General features: G+C 44.4%; 1 pseudogene; it reads right to left on the bottom strand.

Annotated features, from left to right (window-relative positions):
* Nucleotides 1-317: 317 nt before the first annotated feature.
* On the bottom strand, nucleotides 318-1,648 carry LOC138087603 (rab GDP dissociation inhibitor beta-like; annotated as a pseudogene).
* Between the last annotated feature and the right edge of the window lie 5,984 nt (nucleotides 1,649-7,632).

Genomic DNA, 7,632 nt, shown 5'->3' with positions numbered 1-7,632 from the left:
TGATTAAAAGATACAAATACTGTATCAAGTTCTCTGTATCAGTATCACAAAGCTTTAAAACTGATCCTTCACTAGAAAACACAAGCCAGTATTGGTTAAATTGAACAGAACTTGGGAACCTGCTAATTCGGAAGAGCCACTCCATGAAAACAAGTTAATATATGATATTAGAAAGTGGAAGAATATTTACTGGTACAGTACTCTGGAATCTCTCAGTTTTGATTACAAAAGCAGGCCTTACAATACTGATTTCATACAATATGCATCATTTGCCAAATTTTAAGTTTGTCCTAATTAGATGATAACATGTACTGCTGTTAGTCTTCCCCTTAGATGTTATTTTTTCTCACACTTCATTTCCTCAAAGTCAAACTCCATCATCCTCTTATAGATGTCCTTAATGTCATCACAGGTTGTCTCAAAGTGAGTTTTTGCATCATAGGTACGGGATATAAAGATCTGGCTTTCTGTTCCCAAGTCTTTTGGTACAAGGAGGTCACTGATGCTAACGAATTTCTGCTCAGTTGGTTCCAAGAACTCCAGGGCTGATCTGATTTCCTTCTCGGGCTCCTTGGTCTCCACCATTGTGCTGGCGATGGCGATGTACTTGCCCTGTGTGGCCACATTGTGCGCAGAGGGGATCATGCAGAGGTAGATATCTGACGTCCGGTTGACTTGGTTCTGTGGAATAACGATCTGGCAGGAGTTGGCGTCGTTGGTGTTTTTGATGGGGTGGCTGAGGATACAGATGACTCTGATCACCTGGCCCACTTTTTCTACTCGATCTTTCACATAGCTGGGATCGCAGATGAGCTGTTTACAGCGAGCAATCTCTCCTTCAGATTTTACACCAATCACCTTTGCATTCTGCATAATAACTTCTTCAACTGGTTTATTCAGCATGTAGGTACCTCCATAAATAGCACTTGGCAAATCCCTGTGGCAGTTCTCCAAGGCCGTTGAGTGGATAAAGGTATGGGCTTTTGCCATATCTTGCCAAAGATTCGCTATAAAGTTTAATCCTATTAATGGTTTCACAACATGGCTGATCTAAATAGTCATCAGTTCTGTAAAGTGCCAGGGCATGACCAGTAAAATCTATGACATCTTGGCCCAAGTCAAATTTCTTATACACCTCTCCATTGATGTCTTCTTAGGATCAATGCCCTCAAAAGTTCGAGGATTGTTCTCATCAAAGTTGGCGACATATACCAGGAATTTTCTGAATCGACGTTTTTCAAACAGCCCCATTAGGCTAGATGCCAGGGCTTCTGCTTCAGTGGACAGAACCTTGTAGATCTTTCCTCGCTTATAAACAAAGCTCCCTTCAGTTACTTTGAAATCTAGATGGCAAGTGACCTCCGTAAAAAGCAGCATCTTAACCAGCTGACCATTTATTTGCCATAAGGAACTTGGGGATTAAGTCAACATTCCAGTCTCTTTCTCTGCCCCTGGATGCTGGTGGAGCTCTGGGTATCTTAAATCTTTTGTAGAAATCTTCCAGCGGTGTTATAGATTCACTCTCTCCTCCATAATACGGGCTTCTATCCATATGAAGAACTTTCTTCCCATTCACTGACATTTTTCCTGACAGGATACATTCGGTCAGGCCAGTGCTCAGCACGATCACATCGTACTCCTCATTCATGGCAGGGCTGGGCACGGACGGAGACCCAGAGAAGACTCGGAGCTCTAGGGGTCTGGGGCTGAGGCTCCCCGAGGAGGAGGCGGACCGGCGCCCGAGGGAAAAGGGAAGCAGAGTCAGAGACTACATGGAGCTGGCGAGCGGGGAAGGTAGGGAAGGCTGCGAGGGAGCCACAGCAGTCTTTAGACTGAGAAAGTGAGCTCCTAAATCCCCCTTCACCGCAGTGCCCTCCGTGTGCTCTATCAGTGAGCTCTACCCAACATATTACTTTTTATATGAATTCTTTATTAGAGACATTTTGGAAGCAATGCCATTGATTCCAAAAGTTGCTCTAATGGTGGAAAAAATGGGCAGCCAGTGGCCCAACAGTGACGACTGTCAATGGTCCTGACATTTTGGCCATTCTCTAAAGCATACTGTTTAGGGCCATTCCTCACTAGTTCTGTTCTCTAAATAAGAAGTGTGGCTCATCTGGTGACAAGAGGCTGAAACTGATCCTTGGTAGTTCAAGCGGCAAAAATCAATATGCTTTGAAAAGGGGTGCCATTTTTCACCAAATCCAGGGAGGAAATGAACAACTAGGCCTTGATGGGAAGAAAGGCAGAAGCCAGAGGCCTCCCAGGGAACTCAGCCAGTCTGTGGACTTTGCTTCTGTGGCAAATGCTATTACCCGACTCAGTTCCAGAGACCTTTTGTGCCTCCCATAGATTTCCACTTTTTCGTTAGAATCAAATGGTTTAACTGGGCCAGAGATTCAGAGTAACATAGGAAGGCATGGCCGCTGCAGGTTCACTCTGGGGTGTCAGGGAAATTTCCAAAAGGGATAACTGTTGCAAATCAGGGAGTCACCCCAAGATCTTTTTCTCAAATTTTATGTTTGCTGCTCACCTCACATAATATCTTTATACTCATGTTTCCAAAGATGTCTCTACATAACCTAACCTAATTATTGCACATAAAATCACAAGTTTGCACATCCCTTCTTCAACCTGGGACAAGATCACAACCAGCTGTTGCCTCAAGATGAATTAACATCATCAGGGTTTCTGCTCCAAGGCCAGGATGTTAGTTTGATAGTGACTCCTCTGGTAGTTCCATTATGATTCTGTCTCAGATCACTATACTTGGGAGCAACGGGAACATTTAACCACTGCTATACAACAGTGAAGAAGAAGAAAAGAGGTACAAATAGAAAAGAATAAAAAGACATAATTTTTGTTTAATAAAATGGAAGTGGTGGAAGCAACTTAAACATCCACTGACAGATGAATGAATGAAGAAGATGTACTATATATATATTATTATATATAAGAAAGAAGATATGCAAATATATTTATATTTGCAGGAACAAGGACGTACCTAGAGGTTATCACACTAAATGAAGTAAGTCAGAAAGAGAAAGACAAATATTATATGGCATCACTTATATGTGGTATCTAAAATATGACACAAATAATTATTTACAAAATAGAAACAGACTCACAGACATAGAAAAACAACTTATGATTACCAAAAGGGAAAGGGCAGGGGAAGGATAAATTAGGAGTTTGGGATTAATATATGCACACTGCTGCTGCTGCTAAGTCACTTCAGTCGTGTCCAACTCTGTGCAACCCCATAGACGGCAGCCCACCAGGCTCCCCCGTCCCTGGGACTCTCCAGGCAAGAACACTGGAGTGGGTTGCCATTTCCTTCTCCAATGCATGAAAGTGAAAAGTGAAAGGGAAGTCGCTCAGTCGTGTCTGACTCTTCGTGACCCCGTGGACTGCAGCCTACCAGGCTCCTCCATCCATGGGATTTTCCAGGCAAGAGTCCTGGAGTGGGGTGCCATCACCTTCTCCAATATATGCACACTACTATATGTAAAATAGATAATCAACAAGGGTCTACTGTAGAGCACAGGGAAATATATTCAATAGCTTATAATAACCTATAATGGAAAACAACCTATATATACATATATATATATCACTTTGCTGTACACTTGAAACTAACACAACATTGTCAATTAACTATTCCTCTAGACAAAAACGGAGGTGGTAATTAGTCATTCCTCTGAGACTCTCCTAGCAAGCAAAGGGACAGTGGCAGAGGTGATCAGTATTCATTTCTCAAGCTGGCCGAGAGGTCACAGCAGATGTTGACGATTTCCCTTCTCCGCCACTCAGTCCATGTTGCCGTTACCTCTGACACAGGATCAAGGATTAACAAGAACAGTGGCCTGGACGGCTTCACAGTTGCTTCTCCTCGGACTTACTCCCATTACCACGCAAACATATGCATGATATGCAGTCATATACAGAGAAGCAATCAGGTAGAAAGCTGAGGCTGTCTGTTGCCTCTTTAATTTTCTCACAGAGGTACACCTGAAATTTGGCAATCTAGACATTGAATGTAGAGGAAGAGCCAGCCATGTCAGATGATAAACTTGCTGCCTTTATATCCCCAGTTCTATATCAGCAGATATATAGCTGCTGTATATTAGACAATATATCATGTGCTATGCATGTGTGACACTGGGACAAGTTCCCTTTACCTGCTCTAGAGCAAGGACCTGGGGCTTTTCCACCTATGTACATGGAAGGGCTTTTCATGAACAATTCTAGCTTTAGTCTACCTCAGACTTAGTCAGCCCTTTACTAGTCATCTTTCTTTGCTAGTTTGATTAATTCAGACCTTCATCCCTAAGAGATCTGAGACTTTGAAGATCCTGTCTGTGAGTGTAGAGTGGTTTTCCATTACCTGCCATGGAGATGGAAGGATTTCTTCCAGTTTCAGCCATACTGCTTCTATGTAGCTGCATCTCCAGTAGTGACAATAATGACCGAGTCAAATACCATCATCCCAGGACTTCCCTGGTGGCCCAGTGGTTAAGACTTCGACTTCCAATGCAGGGGGTGTGGGTTCGACACCTGGTCAGGAAGCTAAGATCCCACATGCCTTGTGGTCAAAACACCAAAACATAAAATGGAAGCAGTATGTTATGAATCCAATAAAAACTTTAAAAATGGTCCACATCAAAAACAAAATCTAAAAAAACAAACAAAAGATGGTGTTATATAGAGAAGAGAAGAGGGAGGAGGGAGATAGAGACTAATAAATATGTGAAAAGATGTTTAACATCATTCATTATTAGAGAAATGTGAATTAAAACCACAATGAGGTATCATCTCACGCTGGTCAGAAAGGCCGCCATCAACAAGTCTACAAACAATAAATGCTGGAGAGGTTGTGGAGAAAAGGGAACCCTCCTACACTGTTGATGGGACTGCAAACTGGTATAACCACTTTGGAGAACAGTGTGGAGATTCCTTAATAATCTGGAAATAGAACTACCATATGACCCAGTAATTCCACTGCTGGGCATACATACCAAAGAAACTAGAATTGAAAGAGACACATGGACCCCAGTGTTAATTGCAGCACCGTTTACAATAGCTAAGACATGGAAGCAACCTAGATGTCCATCGGCAGATGGGTGGATAAGGAAGTTGTGGTACACATACACAATGTCAATGTATGGCAAAAAACACCACAATATTGTAATTATCCTCTAATTAAAATAAATTAATTTAAAAAGAAACAAAGATATATTGTCTGAATCGAGGCTCTGTAATGCCTCCTACATTCCCTCCAACTGGCAAAGTCCTACTCATCCTTAAGGTCAAATCATATGTTCCTATGGGGTTGCTGTGAGGTTTAAACGAAAGGTACATGAAAGCACAGAGCAGAAACTCACACACCCACAGCCCTCCCCATCCCCACCAGGAAGCCCAGTTCCGTGGCAGAAGGTACAGCTGGTGGGAACCAGGTGAGGAGGTGACAATTCCCCTTGCTCGGTGAGCCCATCTCAGCCTCACCGGGTCAGCTGAAGTTGATGGTGACCACACAGACTCTGCTGCTACTAGATTTCTCACCTGTCAAACTATAAACAAGACCTGGTCCATGAGACTCCTTCAATCTTCACATTATCCTTCCACATCAGATGGCATGGCCCGTGCAGAACCCATGGCGACCCACCCGCAGAAGCAGGTGGTTAGACGCATCATCACCCCCACAAACAAAGCCTGACAGTCAGCATCTCAGTGCATCCAGCCAAGCAGCTCCTCTCTGCGGTTACCTCACCCCAGTTCGCCAACAACCAGACAGCATGTCTAGGCGCAGAGCACAAGCAATTTAACATCTGTGCTTCAGGGTCAGGCCTCTGCAAGATGAATGAGCCTACCAAGGTCATTTGTCAAAGTGAGGGAGCAAAGACAGGCTGTCAGACAGCAGGACACAGCGACCTTTCCCTTCCTATCACCCTGATAGGCTTGGGTCCTGTGTGGCCTGAACAATTCACCATATGCTTGCTGACATTATTCCTCTGGGCTTTTTGACTCCAATCACTTTTCTAATCATTGGGGGAGTTAAAAATCACCTTAATCTCCATCGGGCAGCAAGACTTGATATCCATGTGGGATCTCTTCCTCCACTTTACAGATGAGAACAGTGAGGCTGGGAGGTCAGATCTTCCTGGGGAACAGGGTGGAGCAGGTGAGTCAGGATTCAAACCCAAGTCCTCGAGACTACACTCTATGATCTTGACCCTGAATTATGCAGCTCACTTTGTTTATTTCTTACTAACCACACCACTCAGATCGGCTCTCTTCCCTCTTCCTCTTGCATGAAATCAACAGAGGTGATGTCCCAGAAACATCACAGACACCACACTGACTCATGGACAGAACAAGGAGGCCAGACCTTGAGAGCTAAGCAGTGACTGGAAGTAATTCACAAACCCATGCTCAGGCACCCTGAATCCTCACGGGGCCCCTGATCTCTGGACAACTGCAGTCCCCACATCACTGAGATTTTGTCCAGAAAGCCTAACTATTTACAGTCATTTTGTGTCTCACTGTCTTGCGCTAAAGGATGGCTTTAGATAACAACCAGGTCCTTCTGAAGACTATTCTACCCACAGTCTATATAGAGCCAGGCCACTCATCCCATCACTCCCTTACATATTTTTTTTAAGCAAGGCTTCTTTGCAAAATAAGAAGGCTGCCATTTCTGCACTGATGAAGGAAGCAGTGGTTCTAAAAAGCCACCTCCGATCTCTATGGGAGGGCATCAGGTGGGTTGGTAGTGGCCAACAAGGACTGAGGTGTGCTGGGCACCTCCAGCCAGCCACCGTGTGCCCAGTTCCTCTGCTCTGTCCTGACCCCCTCCCTTCCCCACCTCTCTCTTTACTCAGAGGTTTATCTTATTGAATGGTCAACACCAGCTAGCCTCTAGCCTCTGTGATCAGCCTCCTGGGAGGCTGAGACATCTCAGACATGTGCAGGAATGCTGAGGAGACATATGGACATCTCGTGGGACTGCTGACTTACAGCCAAGAAGGGGACCTGAGAGTCACTCGTCTCTGAACCTGCATAAGGCACATGGACTGTCACTTCCTGATAACTGAGGTCATCAGCGTCCCTTCTCATTTTCACTGTGAAATGGACAGCATTCACTGACCCAGCCTAAACATCCTCACTTGACCATTGCAGATTTTGCCTAGTGTGATAAGACCTGTACCTGCATCCAGAGCTTAGAGCAGTGACTGCAAAACAGTGAGCACTCAGTGATCGAGGAACTGAACTGCTACATAAAGCCCAGGACAGGCTTGATGCCATAACTTTGGCAAGCAATTGGCCAAAAATGCTTCATGAATGATGATGATATCAGCATTAAGTTATCAGCACAGAGCAATAGTGCCTGAAATAAACAATAGCAAGTAGCCTTCAGTAAGCATTATGAATGCAGGCAGGTCATTATTGCAGCAGAAAAAGAAACCCACCAGAAGGGACCCTATTGTGTAGTGTACCTCCCTCCTCCCATCAGGTGACAACAGAACCAGGTGCCCTGGTGTGTCAAAAGGTGAGAGAGCCAAAGAAACCTGTGCTTCTTCCATTTGAGAGCTGTGGTTACAAAGGTCTATCTTCACTGTGAATTTTCTCCTC

This window comes from Capricornis sumatraensis, chromosome 10 (assembly GCF_032405125.1).
Source record: "Capricornis sumatraensis isolate serow.1 chromosome 10, serow.2, whole genome shotgun sequence".
Lineage (NCBI taxonomy): Eukaryota > Metazoa > Chordata > Mammalia > Artiodactyla > Bovidae > Capricornis > Capricornis sumatraensis.
The sequence above is the reverse complement of the archived record's forward strand: the minus strand, read 5'-3'. Positions and strand labels throughout refer to the sequence as shown.